The sequence below is a fragment of the Mesoplodon mirus genome (genome assembly GCF_964341445.2).
Source record: "Mesoplodon mirus genome assembly, chromosome: 1".
NCBI lineage: Eukaryota > Metazoa > Chordata > Mammalia > Artiodactyla > Ziphiidae > Mesoplodon > Mesoplodon mirus.
The window spans coordinates 194859366-194880377 of record NC_138976.1 but is presented as its reverse complement, the minus strand read 5'-3'; positions in this window follow the sequence as shown (position 1 = coordinate 194880377).

The following is a 21012-nucleotide window of genomic DNA, read 5'->3' as shown; positions in this document are numbered from 1 at the left end:
GTTTAAAGGCTAGAAAGGAATTTATTGACTCACAATACAACAAAGATTGAAAGTGCTGATACTTTCAGACACAGGTAAGTGTGGGGGCCCAAAGGATATAAATAGAAAATGTTTCTCTGACTTGGATATTCTTCCCTCTGCAGTTTGTTTTGTTTGTTTTGTTTTGTTTTGTATTATTTTGGGGAAAGCTTTCTCCAAGGGGTGGCAAGAAAAATGACCAAACACAACTCTATTTTTGTATATTACCAATTTACTGAACCCAGGCAAAGAGACAGCCTTTATACAAAAGACTGACTCAGCTTGGGATTTCTGTTAAATCCTCAAGTTCAGGGAATTCTAACTGGCCAGGTCTTGGTCACATGCCCAGCACGAGAATATGGAGGTGGGATCTCCAAGCCAAACCAGATGGAAATGTGGACAAATTCACCAAAAGTAACAAAGAAGGTGTTCTAAGGGTTCTCTTTTGTTTTTCACACTCTTCTGGAATCAATTCTGGTGGTATATATTTTACTAGGAAATGATCAATTTCATCCAGTTTTTAGATTTTTACAGCATATTTATGTTCCGTGTATCATCCTAAATTTAATATATTTCCCTTTGTGTTATTTTTCTTTCTGTTCCTATAATTTATACCTTGGCTTTCTCCATTTTTCCTTGATCAGAATATCAAATGACATTCGATAAACTCTATATTAAGGTTTGGTTGGACAAGTAGAACCACTAGAAGGACTTTATTATAGAGATTAAACCTTACATGATAGTGGGGCTTTGTTAAGCAGTCTATGTAAATCCACTGTCCCTGCCTCTTGGTGCCAGTCCTGAAGTCAGTAGGGCTGGATGTTAGGAATGAGAGATGATCTGAAGTTAGAAGATCAAGGATAAGCTGGAACCTTCAAAGATAAGCTATAATCCAACTAGAAAAATGAACTGAACACCATATTAAAAGGATTATACATCATGGCCAAGTGGGATTTATGTGTAAAATGGTTCAACAGACAAAAATCAATCAATGTGATACACCACATTAACAGAATGAAGGACAGAAAAACCACATGATCATCTCAATTGATGCAGAAAAAGGCAGAAAAAGTATATTCATTGGAGTTCAAAACTCCATAGAAAGTTTAAATAACATATTTGATAAAACTGAATTTGAATTTTATAAGTTGAAAATAAGCCAGAAAAAATGATGAGATTAAATGAAAATGTGAATGATAAAGGAATAAAAGATAAAACGGAAGACCCACATTCATCTAATAATATTTTTAGAAGGTGAGATTAGAGTGAATTTAACAAGTATTTGAAGAAATAGTACTTCTCAGAGATTAAGTTAGAAATAAATCCTCTGATAAAAGAAGTGCATGGAGTCACCAGTAAAAGAAATGAAAACAAATATATGACTATATCCTGTATCGTATACCTCACCTCAGCCTGATCCTTCCTTTGTTCCACATTAAAAGAATGTGCAACACTGGCAGACTACTTATATATACAATCTGACAGTGTCTCACTGTGTTCATGATTCCAACAAATCTATCCTCCACCTCTCTCCTTACTCCAGCAGGTGAGAATATTCCTAAAGCAACCCTTTCAGTTCTCCCTCAGGCTAAACCCATGGATGAATTCTTTCTCCTTTCTTCACATTCCCTCCCCATAATTTTGAGATCCAGTTTACAGAACTTCCAGAGGTCAAATCCCAGCTTGATCATGCATTCTCATATTGAATCGCCAGCCTTCCCTGCTTCACTGCTTTTGCCCTGCAATCCTGTTCACTTACATTGTACTCTCTAATTAAATAATAGCACATAAACTCTTGGCCTGAGGCTCTGCTTTCTGGGGAACCAAGGCTAAAAAACAGCTGGTAAACCACATCACATAATGGCAAAGAGGAAAGTCTACAAAGCAACTTGAAAGAAAGAAAGAATATCAAATAAAAAGAGCAATGAGACTAGTAGCAATCTTCTCATCAGTAACAATAGATGCCAGAAGATAAGTGAAAGCACTATCCTTAAAGTACTAATGGAAAAATCACTCTTAACCTAGAATAGAACATTTAACTAACCATATTAAAAAATGAAAGAGATGACATTTTCAGACAAAGACAGAAATTTCTACCTATAGATCTTCAATACTAAAACTTCCAAGGAATAGGTTTCTTACTGAAGGGAATTAAACTCACCGTGAAGAAGTGGGATTAAAGAACAAACTGAGCAAAGAAAGTGATATACATGTAGATAAATCCAAGAAGTTTAACTGTTAAACACTGTGTAATTGTGTGACTAATTTGGGGGCCAAGTCAAAAATAAAGTGTAATTCAATAGAATATTACTCAGCCATAAAAAGAAACGACATTGAGTTATTTGTAGTGAGGTGGATGGACTTAGAGTCTGTCATACAGAGTGAAGTAAGTCAGAAAGAGAAAAACAAATACCGTACGCTAACACATATATATGGAATCTAAGAAAAAAGAAAGGTCATGAAGAACCTAGTGGTAAGATGGGAATAAAGACACAGACCTACTAGAGCATGGACTTGAGGATATTGGGAGGGGGAAGGGTAAGCTGTGACAAAGTGAGAGAGTGGCATGGACATATATACACTACCAAATGTAACATAGATAGCTAGTGGGAAGTAGCTGCATAGCACAGGTAGATCAGCTAGGTGGTTTGTGACCACCTAGAGGGGTGGGATAGGGTGGGTGGGAGGGAGGGAGATGCAAGAGGGAAGAGATATGGGAACATATGTATATGTATAACTGATTCACTTTGTTATAAAGCAGAAATTAACACATCATTGTAAAGCAATTATACTCCAATATAGATATTAAAAAAAAGAAATTAGAAACTAAAATAATAATAATAAAAATAAGTACAATTAAAATAGAGATGATAATTACATGGAGATGATATAAAATACAATCAGAACCAATGCTTTGAAACTCATCAATTTTGTTTTCTGTAAGGGTTAGAGCTATTAAATATAAGACTGTGATCACTCAAGTAGGAATGTTCGACCTTTAATTACTAAAAATCTAGAATTAGAATAGATAAACTCCAAATCTGTTGAGGGGAAAAACATAACATTGAATGAAAAATGCAAGTTACAAAAGGAAATATATTATTTATGCAAGTTCAAAATATAAAAGAGTAGAATAGGATTTCTAACTATAAACAAATTCTTGATTTACAAAAATATGGATGCTAGAGTATAGTCAAACTTTAGACAGTGTGTAACTAAGCAGCAAGGAAAATGCCATGGACTTTGAGAGCTCTCATGTGTATCACTAATATTTTATTCTAAAACAAGGTACCAATCAAATAGGGAAAAATCACATCTTGACTCTGAGTTTTGGATATACTAGTGATTCTGTGCTGTTTTATTAAGTTTAAATAGTTGTAAACAGTAAAAGTTAAAAAAAATCTGTAATGGATCAATGTCCTTTACTAAGTCCTGAGTCTTAGATCATGCTTTCTCCTCCTCCTTGGGCCAGTCCTTCTCTCTTCCTCCTTTTCCTTTTATCTCTAGTACATAACCTTGTATATGGAACATAGTAAGTACACATTAAACATGTGTTGACATGAATAATTCACATGAATGAGCTTTGCAAACTAAAGCCATTATCCTAAACATAAACTCCTCACAAAATAGCACAATTGTCTTCCAAGAAGTGAACCACTATAATAAACTCTGTTATGTGCTACAGAGTACCTCAACATTAGTAAATGTGAAAATATGTACCATAATTAGAAAGCTATCTTAAAGAGCATTAAAAACAAAAGAAACAATTAACTAGCATCAGTATATTAGGTAAAAATTGCTTTGTTAGATGTCTTTCCAGAAAAGTGCTACACTACAGAAAATTGTAGACAGAGGAATTTTCTAAATATGATTCTGACGTGAATCCTGTAGACCTATTTTTGCAAATAAAAGTTTCTGTAGAGAAAGTGACATCATATAACACTGGTGGAACCAAAGCTTTTATGACTAAAGTGCACAATTAGTGGTGCACAATTATATATAACTTTGGTGGGAGACTATTAAATATCTAGCATGTGAAGGTAATCTATTAATCTAAGAGTATAATTTTTAAGAGAGGTGAGAGTAGAAGACCAATTTTTATGATAGCATAAATGCTATCAGAATTGCACTTGCATTACTATTATAAAGTAGGACACTCGCAGGTACAGAAAAATAGGTTTCTCAAGTGTGGAAGGTGAAAGAAAGAATAATGGAAATTTTAGCTTTTTGAACATAATAATGTGAAATATATGCTTTAGCAATGAAAATGAAACTACAAAATAATCGTTTTTATTAAAAATAATTTCTTTCCAGTTACTAGGTCTTGCTAGAATACTTTTAACCAGATCATTTAATTCCCATTTCAATCCATTCTATATACCCGATTTGGTTATGATTTCTAAAAGTAATATGTATTCCCCCCAAACTGCAATATTGCACACAATATGAAAAGAGAATATTAAGCTTACCGTGAGATTGAGTAAAACCTATCATTATGCAGTGTCCTCATAATGAGATTGCATAGTATAAAAAGAACAAAACAGAATTGAAATAATGTATGAACATCCATATGTTATAGTTACTTCTACTTGGGTGACACATTATACAATAATTCCGTGAAATGAATTGGAGAGAAATATCTCAAGACTTGAAAAAAAATCCAAATTCACAGACATTAATCTACTCTAGCATTAATTTTACTACTGTTCTTTAAAAATACTGTGAACCTTTCTTGAAAATCTATTCTAAGTCAAACTCTCTTTCATAGTCAACTATGATTTTTGTACATTTATTCTATGGACTCAAGGAGAGAACTGAATGCTGATATCAGAATGTCCCTTGAGTCCACAGATAGATTCATTGACAATCATCTATATACATAACAAAAAAACATGAGCTGATACTCACTACACGCAACACTTTTGGTATTCATACTTAGAGTGTTTCCTTCAAATTGATGTTCCATAAATTTTTGGTATACAATTATTTATGGAAAAAAAGATGAAATATTAAAATCTATAAAATCGCATAAATACACATACAGTTGATAATGTCTATAAGCAGTTAAACCAAATTTTTAATTCATATTTTATTTTTTGCATTTTTGTGAGAAAAGTATCAAACTCAAAGAAAAGTTGAAAGACCAGTATAATGAATAAATATATCAACTATTAATGTACCACAATGCCAGTTTTCTCTCTCTCTCTCACTCTCCAAACACAGACACACACACACACACACACACACACACACACACATACACTCACACACACCTATGTCTCTTTTATCAAACAATCTGATATTAGCCTGAGGATATTATACTTCACCTCTAAATACTTCATTATGACTGTAATGAGGATACAAACCCATATCACCACTACCACACTTATGAAAATTAACATTAATTCAATTCTATCATCCATTATACAAAAGTGGAGGAAAATTTGGGACCCCAAAATATGCCTCTTTGGCATAAGAATTATTTTAGACTGGTTATTTTTTTAAAAAAAGAGCAGACTCAGGAGAAACTCAGAAAACCAAGTAGAAGTTACCCTTTTGTAAAGGACATTTACAAGGGGAAATCTCCATTTGTAAGGGTGTCTCCCCCTCTATATCAGAAAAGGAAGGATGACTCTAAATCTCTAGAAACTCTTATCAGTAGTGAGGAAAATGACTTAAATCTGCATAACAAACATATCTTTATTTACTGTGCTTTGCCCGATAACCTCCCATAACTGCCCCCCCACACTAAACATCTTCTTTGTCTTTAGCTGGAGATGGTATCTCAGGTGGTGGCTTGGGCCATTTTGGGGAGATACTCAGTTTTCCTGGGTACCTCCCATGTATATAGGAGGTATACCTGTTATTAAAATTCTGTTTGGAGACTTCTCTGGTGGCACAGTGGTTAAGAATCCACCTGCCAATGCAGGGCACATGGGTTCGAACCCTGGTCCGGGAAGATGTGACATGCTGTGGGGCAACAAAGCCCGTGCACCACAACTACTGAACCTGCGCTCTAGAGCCTGCGAGCCACAACTACTGAAGACCGCATGCCTAGAGCCCGTGCTCTGCCACAAGAGAAGCCACCGCAATGAGAACCCGCACACTGCAACGAAGAGTATCCCCAACTCACCACAACTAGAGAAAGCCCGCATGCAGCAACAAAGACCCAATGTGGCCAAAATAAATAAAATAAAATAAATAAATTTATTTTAAAAATTCTCTTTTTATTCCTGTTACTCTGTATTTTATTATAGGAGGATTAAAGGGGAACACATTTTTCTACCCCAAAAGATGTCTCTTTGGCATAAGGATTATTTTGAGTGAAAGATAATCAAAATACATCAGATTCAGGAAAAGCCCTTTACCTGCCCCTCAACAGCTTAAATTTACATTGGAAAGGGAGCCTGTGCCAGGAAAAAAGCTATTACCAGAGAGAACTTTTTACCTAAGAGACTTACTTGCATAACAGGGCAAACTTTGTTTTCTAAACATCTCTTCCTTCTTGTGAATGGCCTTCTTTCCCTTTGTACCCCCAGACCCCTACCCCTTTCCTTAGCTCAGAATGTTATATAAGCTTCAATTACCTGGCTGCCTTTTGGGGCTCTTATTTTTATGGGACTCCCATACATATAAAATTAAATTTGTTTTTCTCCTGTTAATGTCTTAGGTCAATTTGATTATTAGACCAGCCAAAGAACCTAGAAGGGTATTAGGAAAATGTTTCCATTCGAGTTGGCAACCATGAAGGGACCTTCACTGGCTGGACACTGCTCACTCTGGCTGCTGCAGCTGAGAGAACCTGGGACCTCTGACAAAAGCCAAAAGAAGAAATCTCATGTCAGTCTCCCAGATCTCTGCCTGCAGGGTCTGATGGAAGTGAAGGTGGTGAGAGTCCTTTGCTTTTTCTAAATTTAGATTAGCAGGAGAAAGTATTTGGGTGAATTCGTTCCTTAGGAACACCTACTCTGGTAAAAATTTGATATGAGTACTCTTGTTTTCTATTGATTCTTTTCCTACTATTTCTTTTCTTTGTTTAAGTCTTTTGTGTCATTTGCCATAAGGATGAAAACCACAGTGTATAACAGAGGCAAAAGTCCTATAAGCTTGTCATTTGAGCCTGCCTCACAGACTGGTGGGTTCACAGTCCTCACCAGATAGGCACTGTGAGTTAATGTGCACATGAGGTAAAGGCTATGACTAATGGAATTTCAGAAGCAAGCCACAAAATTGGTGGGCACAGTCGAGCACTTAAAAGCTGTTAGAGCACTTGCAACCTAACTCCAAGACCCCCAGGTTAAGATAAGTTGGTCATGAATGGGTTAAATTGACTAGGTCACCACCAACCTCAAGAAAATTTCCATGTCATTAGGTACATGGTAAAATACCGCAATCCCCAATCCAGTGGCACATGCCTCTTAGCTATCAGTTTGTCTCCAAGAGACCCAAGGCTTAGCTGAAGCCATTCATGTGTACATGAAAAAAAAAAGTGGTGCAGGAAATTTTCCTTTTGTGTTGTTCTATGCTTAAGAGCTTAGCTTTATGACCAGTGAGAATATCACGTCTAGTCTCCACCACCTGGAAGGTACCTATACTTATGTGCATTTCCAGTTGAAAAGACTGGGATTCCAAGTGCGGTAGCCAGTTGATCAGAATCACTGGTAACAATCTGGGCTTGCAACTGGCATCTCTTTGTCTGACTATGCCAGCTCTGAGGGGAGTCTGTCACAAGGGGCCCTGAACGATAAGGGGCCTTTGTCATCTCAACCTTCATTGTCTCATTCTAGATATTGTTAGGGCTGCATGTTTGCAGTCTCCTTTGGGACATTTCTTGCATCCATGGTTAAGCCATAAAAAGTCTTATTGGTTTGATTTGATATTGAGATTAATATAAGATCCTACCTGTCAATTGCCAGACAATGGGAGCTTCGAATTGGCTATATTTAAGTGTAATGGCTATTGTTAGGGACTCCCTTAATAAAATGAGAGAACAGAAATTAGACTCAGAACAAAAATAACATGTACACCTGACACAAATTCCCCTTTTTCATCCTCTTATACATTCCTTTACCCCCAGCTCCCTGTCCCTGACCCTCCAGATCTTTTGGCTCTCTGGGCCTCTGGTCTAAACCCTACCTCTCAAAATCCAACTCCATCACCTCAGTGAACTCCCTTAGGTCCCCAGATTCCTCCAACTTCCCCCAAAATCCATTAAACATCAAGTTGCCTGTTCTGACTTCCCTTTCTTTACAAGATTTACAGAGAGCACTCTGGCCTAACCTCTAGGCCTGGGGTATACAGATTAGGCATTAAAATACTAAAAGCAAGGAATTGAATTCAGAACAAGTACCAGAGACAGATGGGAGGGATCATTTTACCATCCTTTATGGCCCTTGCCACTTTCCAGGGCTCTGTAAACAGGCTCTGCCAGCTTTAGGCCTTCCTATGCAATGCCTCTGTGGTTGTTTCCAGGACCCACACCACAAAAAATTCATGTACCCTAGACAGCAGCAGATCTTCTAAGTTATAAAGCCTTTTACCTCAACTTTCAGAACATCTTACCAAATTTAGAGAGGAATGGAAAGCTTAGTGGCCATTCACAACCACACTCACAGCAACCTAGATTGGCTGTTAAGGGATGTTCTTCCCACCCTTGATTATACTACAGCTATCAGACAAGCCAGGCAATCCCCTGAGGAACACCTCCCCGCTGCAGAGGAAACAGATGGCCAGAAGTTCTCCCAGGCCCTCCTACAAATGATCGGGAAATGGGTCACCTGGAGGCCAATGTTTAGGGGCTAGTAGAAGCAATAGTACAGGTTTCTCCCTAAGGTAAATTGGTCTGAGGTTGAATTTGGTACTCAGAAAGGTCTTTCTTAAATGCTTTAGACAGACTTTTTGAAGGCATACTGCATTAAACCCTCAAGCTCTAGAAATCTTTTAATTTTCATCTTAGTTGGAAATCTCCCTGATATAAAGAAGCAAGTTTAGTTGGATGGGCACATCAGTCCCTTGATAGGCTGTTAACCAGGTCTTTGGGGAATTGGAAACAACAATCTTTGTCTTACAAACCTCTAAAAAAACAGAAATGTGGCTCTAGAAGCAAATCAAATTCCACCTATTTTACCAATCTCCAAACCTCCCCTATTCATCTCAAAATGCTTGTAGATATTGTTAAAAACCAGGACATTGGAGACAGAACTGTCTTGCACTTAAGAAAAAGAAAAATTTAAATAGTAATTACCCTGGACCTCTGAAAACAGGAAAATATGCCTGAAAAACTCCATCTTGGAGAAAACTTGGATACTTTCTCTGTGATGTAGATTTTCTACCTCCATCTCCTCTATTGACTCAACAGCCATTCCCTAAAATGCAAACCTTAGGGAGATGTTCCTCATCCGAAAAACGGGGAGGGATGGTAATTGGAAATTGGGCAAATAAAAAAATCTTAAATGTCCTCTCCACAAATATTAATAAAAAGCTTTAGCCATCTGAGCAGGTGAACGTCACTTATTCCAACTGCCAAAACAAAATTTGGATCCACCTGTTCATTTATAAACTCGTGAGTTTTATATTACTGTACCTTAATCATAGCTAAAATTTTAAAACTATAGTTATAAGGCCTGTTTGCATCTGTCTGTATGTTTATGTGTGTCTATATATGTACGTGTGTCTATATATGTACATTGTATATGTGTGGTATTTTTCTACCTTAGGATGGTATTGCCAAAATTAATTTGTAAAAGAGCTCTATTTAGTTGGGTTGAAGGTCAAGTACTTGAAAAAATTGGGTCTTCTAAAACTCTCAGAAATATAGAAACTAACCCAAGTGTTAATCTGGGATAATCTTCAGTAAATAAAACCTAGTTTAAGTTTGTTATTTTAATTAAAATGTGTGTTGGTTTAATTACAATAATGAATGTAAACAAATTTTATTCTACCTGAGTTTACTAGAACTGCTCCTATAGAACACCCACTGATCGCTGGCAGAAGACTTCAGACCTCCCAAAAGGCAAGAAACTCCCCACGTACCTGGGTAGGGCAAAAGAAAAAACAGAGACAAAAGAATAGGGACGGGACCTGCACCAGTGGGAGGGAGCCACGAAGGAGGAAAGGTTTCCGCACACTAGGAGGCCCCTTCGCGGGCAGAGACTCCGGCTGGCGGAGGCGGAAAGCTTCGGAGCCACGGAGGAGAGCGCAGCAACAGGGGTGCAGAGGGCAAAGTGGAGAGATTCCCGCACAGAGGACCGGTGCCGACCAGCACTCACCAGCCCGAGAGGCTTGTCTGTTCACCCGCCGGGGCAGGCGGGGGCTGGAAGCTGAGTCTCGGGCTTCAGTCGGATCCCAGGGAGATGAGAGGGGTTGGCGGTCTGAACACAGCCTGAAGGGGTTAGTGCACCACGGCTAGCCGGGAGGGAGTCTGGGAAAAAGTCTGGACCTGCGGAAGAGGCAAGAGACTTTTTCTTCCCTCTTTGTTTCCTGGTGCGCGAGGAGAGGGGATTAAGAGCGTGAGCCAAGGCTAAGAGCACGGACCACAGAGACGGGCATGAGACACTAAGGCTGCTGCTGTAGCCACCAAGAAGCCTGTTTGAAAGCACAGCTCACTATCCACACCTCCCCTCCCAGGAGCCTGTGCAGCCTGCCACTGCCAGGGTCCCATGATCCAGGAACAACTTCCCCGGGAGAACACACGGCACGCCGCAGGCTGGTGCAACGTCAAGCCGGCCTCTGCCGCCGCAGGCTCGCCCTGCACTCCGTAGCCCTCCCTCCCACCAGCCTGAGTGAGCCAGAGTCCCCGAAGCATCTGCTCCTTTAACCCCGTCCTGTCTGAGCGAGGAACAGACGCCCTCTGGCGACCTACATGCAGAGGCGGGGCCAAATCCAAAGCTGAACCCCAGGAACTGTGCGAACAAAGAAGACAAAGGGAAATCTCTCCCAGCAGCCTCAGGAGCAGTGGATTAAATCTCCACAATCAACTTGATGTACCCTGCAACTGTGGAATACCTGAATAGACAACAAATCATCCCAAAATTGAAGCGGTTGACTTTGGGAGCAAGATATATTATTTTTTCCCCTTTTCCTCTTTTTCTGAGTGTGTATGTATGTTTCTGTGTGAGATTTTGTCTGTTAAGCTTTGCTTTCACCATTTGTCTTAGGGTTCTGTCCGTCCATTTTTGTACTTTACTTTAAAAAGAAAATTGATTCCTTGATAATTATTTTTTATTGTAATAACTTTATTTCATTTTATATTACTTTATTTTATTTTATTTTATCCTCTTCCTTCCTTCCTCTCTCTTTCTTTCTTTCTTTCTTTTTTCATTCACTTTTTCTCCCTTTTATTCTGAGCCGTGTGGATGAAAGGCTCTTGGTGCTCCAGCCAGGCGTAAGTGCTGTGCCTCTAAGGTAGGAGAGCCAAATTCAGGACACTGTTCCACAAGAGACCTCCCAGCTCCATGTAATATCAAATGGCGAAAATCTCCCAGAGATCTCCATCTCAACACCAAGACCCAGCTCCATTCAACGCCCAGCAAGCTACAGTGCTGGACACTCAATGCCGGGGTCAACAATATGATGACAGTTGACAACTAACCTTTTGGTGGTGAGCACACTGTAGTTTATATAAATGTCAAAATATAATATTATACACATGAACCTTATGTGTTATAAACCCATGAAAATATAAATAAATAAAAATTTAGGGCTTTCCTGGTGGCGCAGTTGTTGAGAGTCCGCCTGCCGATGCAGGGGAGGCGGGTTCATGCCCCGGTTTGGGAGGATCCCACATGCCGCGGAGCGGCTGGGCCCGTGAGCCATGGCCGCTGAGCCTGCGCATCCGGAGCCTGTGCTCCGCGGTGGGAGGGGCCACAGCAGTGAGAGGCCCGTGGGAGAGACCACAAAAGTGAGAGGCCTGCGTACCGCAAAAAAAAAAAAAAATAAAAAGAAAGAAAAAAAAAAATTAATAAATAAATTTACTTTCATTAACTTATGAAACAGCAACATACTTTACCCAATTTACTTAGCTTCAGAATTTTCATTTCTACAGTTTGAACCAGAAGAAGTGCCTTTATTGGTTTATTTTTTTCTAAAATTCTAAGACTAAATTGTTAATACAATGTCTTCAAAAAATTATTAATAGAATGCTTTCATAATTATCTCACATAAATATTTAGGTAAATAGCTATGTAATAGCTGAATTTTCTCAAACTGTTAAAATATTATTTCTAAACGTATATTTCAGGTTAAGAAGGATTAAGCTGCAGAGATATAACGTTTAATGATATTTCTCAAGTGATAAGAACTTACTATCAGAAGCATGTAATATATTAGTACCCTCATTATGAAGTTCAGATTCACCAGCAGAAAATGCTCAGGGCATATGTGAGTGATGATAATTTTTTTTTCTATGCCTATATTCCTATAGCATTTCTTATCATGATGTCATTGTGTAACTGCATTTAAAGTGGGCTCTTAGGGACTTCCCTGGTGGCGCAGTGGTTAAGAATCTGCCTGTCAATGCGGGGGACACAGGTTCGAGCCATGGTCCAGGAGGATCCCACATGCCGTGGAGCAACTAAGCCCATGCACCACAACTACTGAGCCCGTGTGCCACAACTACTGATGCCCACGTGCCTAGAGCCCGTGCTCTGCAACAAGAGAAGGCACTGCAATAAGAAGCCCACGCACCACAACGAAGAGTAGCCCCCACTCCCCGCAACTAGAGAAAGTCCGCATGCAGCAATGAAGACCCAACACAGCCAAAAATAAATAAATTAAAAAAGATGATTCTTTAATAAATAAGTCAATCAATCAATAAAGTGTGCTCTTAAGCATTTGCCAATTAAAGAAACTCAACCTAAAGACCCAAAGACCCCATCTGAGTTTGCTAAGTGATGCAGTGTTAATAAAACTGTGGCTCATTGGAATCTAGTGTGTTACAGGATTTTTTGCACACTTAGCTCTTCAACTGATTTGGTTTGGGTTCTAGTCAAATTACTTGGTACCTTGGTTAAGTGGGCTTGTGAAAAATACCTGATGTATACAACCACTTCCTATGGAGCTAATAGCTATGTGTTTGCTAAGTATTTTGTGAGAAGAAAAGATCAGAGAGCAAAGAAAGCTGGATTTCCTTCAAAGCACTGAACTGTAACATGTATGTAAAGACTGGGTAATTACTGGGCAGAAACAGGCCTGCCAGTAAAAGCCAACTATATGCAGCTCCCTTCTTTTGCTGAAAATCTGTCCTAGTTTCATGTTAAATTATATATTAAAAGAATACTGCATTTTTCTATAATGATGTTTTTATAATATAGAGGGTATGTTTCTGACCAAAGACTCTACATCCACAATATATGACAAAAGCAAAGGTATAATGATAAAATATCATACTCAACTCATTTAAGTAGTAAAGTATATTCTAAACCTCATAATGGACAAATATAGTCACTGCGAGGTGGTTCTATAAGTCTCTAATATATTTTTACAAGGTATATATCATGTTCAAACGAATTTCTACTATATCTTAAATTATGACTATATAAAATGAACATATTAACTTTAATGACCACTTATTTACACTAATATAAGTCTGTTCCCCAACAAGAAAGATGTACATATGTATATGGGTGTTTGTATGAGTTAGGTAACTGGCATCTTTTAAAAAAACTGTTCAAGAAAATTTGAAGTAATGAATTTTCATGTAGTATGAGGAGGTAATCAAAATCATTCCCCCATATTTCCTTAATTCTAAGGTACCTTATGCTGTATATGTCCTTAAGTTAGGGAAACTTTTTTTGGAAAAAAAAGCAAGTACACCAAATGCGCACATTAGAAAGAAAATTCTGATTTTATAATTTTATAATGAAGAAATAAAATGGAATACCTAGTTTTATTTACCTTAGAATTAAATTTGAATTTAAGCTTAATTTCTACAGTAACCTTTAGAAATTTTTATTATGCAGTCTTTCTTGATGATAATTTGTAATTTGCTATGATTGATTTAGAATTTCCAAATTTCTATCCATTTTTAGAATTCAAAATTTTGGCTAAAACCATCAATTATTTGAAATCCTCTCTCAATCTAGACTGTGCCTGAGGCCAGTACCTGAGCTGATCCTCTAGAGAGCTTCATGGAGAGTATAATAAGGGGAGCCCTTGTTGAGTAATTTATAATTGATTAACATCATCATGAATTGCTCCCAACTTTATTCATGATTCTGAACACTTGAGATAATTGAAATACCAAAAGAATGAGTATAAAGCTATTAGGACAAGTGGATACTTGAGCCTACTCACAGTCTCTTTGAGGCAGAGGCTCATTTTGTGCATAAGTGTAAAGAAATGTATTTTTGGAACAATAATTCTAGTTCCAGTTAGAAGATGGTGAACTCAGAGATTTCATTTATCACTGCTCAAAGTGTTTAGAGCCATTGAAAACATTTCCCCCTAGACATTGACATGATGGACTTATTTAAATCAGCAATTACAAAAGTTGACCAAGTGCCAGGTATCAGTGAGTAGATTATTGGGCAAAAATCCGTTTTTTCCCCTTGTACAAAACCTGGATGCATCCTGTCCAAGGACAGACTTAAACAGGCAAGGGAAAGTTTATTGAAAACTTGCAATTGGAGAGAGAGATTGGACTAAACTCCGCTGAAACAAAAGGTGGGACAGTTTATCAATTCTGGAGTGAGCTAGTGGACTGGTACTAGAGGACATTAGGAGGAGACTGGTTAATGTGATTAGGCCATCTGTGTTTGCTAATCAGCATTAATTGAAGTTAGACTCTTGCCTTCCCACAGAAAATGCGGTGCTATGTTTCTTGATGATTACATTTCGAAAACTGCCTCCCATGTCCGTGAGAAAGACATTCCTGGGTTGTAAATCTGGCAAGATGACTAGAAGAAGATTTACGAGTCAAAGGGGTGAAAAAAGAATTTGCATGTTTTTTAGAGTAAATGTTCTAAATAAGGGGAGGTCAAGGGCCTATAAGTCAGGAAGAAACCTGTCTAAAGTTTTATTAAGCTGAAAGGAATATTAAGGCTCTCTTGGGCAATCTAAACCTTGAACACAGGTACAGATGTTTGCCAACTCTAGAGAAAAGCCTACAAGTACGACCAGCTCCTTTACCTTTAATTTCCCATCCTCCCTAATCTGATTTAGGTATTTCACTTGTGTTGTCACAGGCTTACAAATATCACAGAATTTATCAGGTCAAATTGCAATTTTTTGTCTGTTTACTACTCTTGACACTGGACTGTAAGGTACCTGAGAACAGGGATCCTGTTTACATTTGTAACCATAGGACCTACTGTAATTCCCCTTACCTCAATTAATGCCTGCTAGAATAAACTGAATTCTAAAAAATTAACAGAAAAGTAGCTGAGATAGGAAATAAGAATGTGGGAATTACAAAAAAATTAAGAGCCTTTAGTTTAGTAAAATGAAGATGGTAAGGGAATATGATCAGAAGCCATATATTCCTAGAAGGTATGAAATTTTCTAGTAAATCCTAGAAAACTAGAAGTTGGCCATACTCAGTGGAGATAGGAAAGAGGGCTCACATTTAATGTACACTATATGGTAGACACTATGTTATCATATCAAATTTAATCGTGTATCTGTGAAGAAAGCACTGCAAACCCTATTTTATAAGTAGGAAAACTGATAACTAGAGTGGCCATATACCACCTACAGAACAGTGAACCAAGATTGAAACACTCGCCTTTATGGCCCCAAGTCATAAAGCTATTAAACTTGGCTGCCTTAAACATAAATTATAATAGTTTAAGTTTAGGAGAGAAAAATGATCAATACTTTTAACTTTGCATATGAGATGATATCCCTAAGAAGGGATCACCTTCAAAATATAAATAGAATCAGTAAGTATCAGATGTATCTTTAAATACTAGAGACAAGCAAGGGTGTAAAGAAAACTGTTGATTTTTGGGGGTACCTTCCAAAACTTTTGAAGGTGGTGTCCCCACAAGGAGACTCTGTCTCTTGGTAGCACCATCAGCTCTGCTTCTGGATTGGATGGATATTGAGATGACATTAGAAGTGCTCTTCTCTTAGAGTTAGGACATTCTCTGATTCTTTAGTAATGAAATACCTTTGATTCTTTGCTTTATCACCAAAAAAGATTGTTTAAAGGAACAACCTTTTTGTTTTTCCAGATACACACTGGGAATGCTATTTACCAACTCCCACTACATGCTAGAGATATGATCGTAGTCCCCTTATATATCTCAGTATACCGTACAGAAAATATTAAGGCTACTGGCATCAGTCCCATATGGTTAAATAAGCTATTTAAAGGAGGATATTCCTGAACTGGAGAGTGATGTCTGGGACAAGAGCAAGCAGGATGGAGAGGATTTAATCAACAATTTAGTTTTATCTGGAAGCCTGATAAAATTCAAATACCCATGTCTCGCTTGCATGGGACTTATTTTTCAACATCATATGGCTTGACAATTTTTCTTAAGAATTAGGATGAGAAGGAAAAACATAATAATTTAATCTAGTCAATAAAAGGAATAATGATGTTCCTCTTATTTCTTTGAAATCCTTTGGTAAATTTCTTGACTTGTCATCTGACTGACTTTTACCCTTTTCTAGAAAAAAAGCATACCGGGAGGAAGTAAGACCTAGTGCTCTTTAGTGTACTCTTGGCATTCTTCCAACTCTTCTGGAAAACATCATTCTATCACTTATATTCCTGTAGAACTGTAAATTGAAATGAAGAACCCTCTTACCCAGCCTCTTACACAAAAGTATCACGATATTCTTTAAAAGACCCTATCCAAACAGACACATTTTACGTAATTATTAGTTCACCATCATGACCCAACAAGACTGCAAGGTTGCTTAGCAACAGAATCAGGCACTCTTAACAGGAACATGCATGGGAACAATGGTGAAAAGTGATGGAGATCTTACAAAGGTAAATTCTTTGAATTAAATCTTTGTGAAAAGACATCACAGGTAAAATAAGTTTTTTAACCTAAGAATTGTTTCCTGAGATTGATACATTATTTCATAGCTAAACATCAACCACTTTCCATAGAATAGATACAGCAATGGAACTTTTAGTCTTTACATAATTTAGGGCACTTACAAAACATTATTTATCAGTGTTAGCTTGAAAATGAATAATATTTCTGTGTCGTCCCATTAACTTTAAAACTGTATAGATATATCAAGAAAGGAAGTTACTTACAAAAATAAATACTGCAAATGTATTTGATTAACGATGTTCTATTTTTATGTCATACGTAATTAGACTATAAAAATTGTATTCTTTTAAATTTGAACAAGATATAAGTATATATATATATGTATATATATGTATACATACATACACACAAACATGCATTATCAATCTAATTCCCATTTCCAGTGGAAAAAGAAAAGAAAAGAAAAGAAAAAGCCTGCAAAGCATTGTCTCTTTGGGACTCCTAGATTGACTAATTTTTGGCTGAATGGGCTGATTACAATACCTGTAAAGGCACTAAATTCCTTCTATTAGTAAATGGAAGCAAATCCAGTACATTTGGGCTCTGTTGATGCAATATGTAAACACCCAGCAAGTTCAAAGAGTAAGCTCAACATCCTGGCAGAAGACCTCAACTTTGACCCTAGTCCCATCTCTGGCTTGGACAATTCACTTAACCACCATAGACCTCATATTCCTCATCTCTAAAAGGAGGTCTCCAAGATTATTTTCAGCTCTAAAATTCCTAAAGTTCATGTCCATCAACTATAAGTAGCATCATACTTTTTTCTCACAGAAGAATTGTTTGTTTTACTGCATTGGTTATTTAACTACTGTCTTTATGTAAATACTAGAAGTAGCAGGCTTGTTCGCCAATACATTCACGTATCAGGCAGAAAATTTTCAATACTGGGTTTTTGTTTCTTTCTTTCTTTCTTCACGGCTGATTGCATGTTGCAGAGCTGATTTTTAGTTTCTGGAGGTTAAAAACATGCAGGTGTAGATATAATGTGCTGCAGCCATTTATGTCACCAGCCATAATGTTTTAAAACAACTGGCTTTTTTGCATAGTCTTTAGAAGAGGGTTAGATGAGCACTTCTGTTTTCCTTTCCTTGAGAAGTTTTATAACAACACCGAAAGGTCATCTTTAAAATGTCAGACAAGATTAACAACAAAATCTTGGAAGACAGCCAGTCCACCAAGGAAACAAACCCAAAGGACTCTTTACAGATGCAAATCTTAAATAAGCAACAGAACCTGAGAGTGGGGTGAGGGCAGGGGAGAGAAATACTTTGTAGCAAAGAAATACATTCAAGAGATGCCTCATGGCCTTGAACTGTTGGAAAGGAGTAGCAGTAAACAAACCTGGCCCCCAGCAATTGCTAAAGGGCACATTCATTAGGAAGTTGGAAGCAAGAAGTATAAGATCATGAATCAGAGAAGCAGAATCATGAGCCACACCCACACTGGGTTCTCTATGCTATTGTTACAACCAAGAGAAGTTGATGTAAATATCTTAATTGCAAGGAATTGAAAAACTGGTTTTTAATCTCACTAGTTGATGGCAGGCGAGGTTTTTGATTATACAACTGAGGATGTAGCTCTATAGTCCTGACAGCTGAGTAGTAGAGAAGATGAAGTTTTCTTCCCACAAAAATACCACTTCTCCTACTAACAATTCTAAAGGGAGAGAAAGCCTTTAACAGAGAACACATTAAAGGAGAGTCACAGTTATTTAAAACCAGAAACTTAAATATTGATGGAAGAAGCAAGTAGGTTTAGGAAGAGAGCAAGCTACAAAAATTGATAAAAGCTTTGCACTTTTAGTTGAAATTTTAAAAATTATCAACAGAAATGGAGAATTCTCTGCAATTTGTATTTTATCCAGTATTCAACTAAGTGGCCTATTAGTTTAGTAGGATGAAAAGTATCTTGCTGGCAAATGTGGAAACTAATACAGAAACAAAAAGATAAGGCAGAGACATATTTTTGTAGCAAAGGATTTCACCAGCTTTGTCAAGGTTGACACAAGAATCATATTATAGTTATACTTAATATAAATGTTAGATTATGTAATACATAAATGTATATTCAGTAGAAATAGTCAATAAGTTGTACATAATGTACTACAGTAGTAAATGTTAGGTTCTTTTCAATGAATACTTTATAGTGTTTTTGTGATCTTTATAAAGAGCCTAGTTTTTAAATAAATACTATTTCAAAGTTGGGGAATGAGAAGTTTAAAATAAGATGAACCAGATTTCTACAATCCATTTTCTGATGCTCAAAGTGGGCAGACTACAAAATGGAGCATGGCTGAGGCCATGTGGTAATCTGTGTGTTCCTTGCACTGTTTGAATTATATTATACATCCATAATATGCAGGGGCACAAATCACTCATAGGTTATGCTTCTTAGGCAAACTTTTACACACAAATAACAACTAATTAGAATAGACCTTAGCAAAACCGTGATGTCTGCTTGTTTCATCAAGCTCCACTTTCTGAGTTTCCCCTGTGAGTCTATTTATTGCTCTGTCTTCTCTATTCCCTAATACCCTCTGCAGAACACTTATGCCCTCAAGTTCTCTTCCCTCTTGCACATCATCAAAACTTGCTTTTGGATCATTCAGGCTGAGGTAAAAATGACTACGATCTTAAAGCACAACCAGTATTTGAATTTTAATGGGAAAAAAAGATTTAAGCTAAAGGGATGAGATTCCGAGATAAAGGGATGAGAGTTGAATGCCAACCATCAGTTAGTAGATGAGAAGACATTTTTAGGCAGCAAAACTTTTCTGCATCTCTAGTCATAATACTAATTCTGCAAGCTATATAGTTGGAGAGATGCAATCATATGAAAGGCTCAAGATATCAGAAAATAGAAACCAAAACTACTTCTTCTTAGTTCATAAATAGGGTGTAGGTTTACTAAAGAGGACATTAAAATTGCTCCCTGTTTCCTGAACCCAATCCAACCAGCAAGGGAAACGAGTTGAATAATGTATCATTTGAGTTGGTTAATGGCAGGGAGAATTCAGAGTGGAATTACAGATGTAAAATGGATATCAGGATGTTATTTGTGTGTATGTGTCCATCGTGTATGTGTATAGAAGCCACCTCTGTCATCTAGGAAAAGACATTTAAATCTTCCAGAGTTATTTATTCACTGAGAAGAAACGATAAACCTCAGCGTCATTTTGTTGCTCAATTGGGTCCTATTTGAGGGATGAATCAATAACAATGATTTCCTTGAATGGTCTCTCAAGGCTATTGTTTTTTTATGGCCCTGGTATGCAAGGGGGTTGTTCTGAAAGGACACAAACAGGTAATTCTCTCTTTCAAGGATTTTGGTTGTAGTAGTTGAGCAAAAACTACAGTATGATAGAAAGCAGTTCGTTTTCTTTGTCTCATATACAGATTTAAAATTAAAAAGTGAAAAGACCCTACGTTTTATCATTTTATATTCAACACTGATCTACATAAGTGTTAAAACAAATTGATCTTACTACCCATTATGATTATTAAGGTACCAAAAAAAATTCACTTTGAAAACGATTCCTGAATATGGATACATTTTGTATTCAGAATCACATGGAAAAAGAAGCCTCTTAATTTACATGGGCCAGTGTCCCATAGTTATTGATCATTATTCATGGGAAATAAATTAATTTTCTAACATTCCATCATTTGCTATTTTTTTTAACAAAAGAGGGATTTTATTGTTCAGCACAGGGAAATATAGCCATCATTTTATAATAATTAAATGTAGTATAATCTATAAAAATATTGAATCACTTTGTTGTACACCTGAAACTAATATAATATCGTAAATCATCTATACATCAATAAAAAGATGCATTTTAGTTTTCTTATCAGCTGTTCTGTTCTTTGTTAAGAAGTGAGGAAAAAAAACACTTACTGATTCTAAGGAAGTCAGATCCTTGATTTGCCTGATGATTATGAATATGAAAAAAGTGTTCTCTACAGAACAGTAGCAC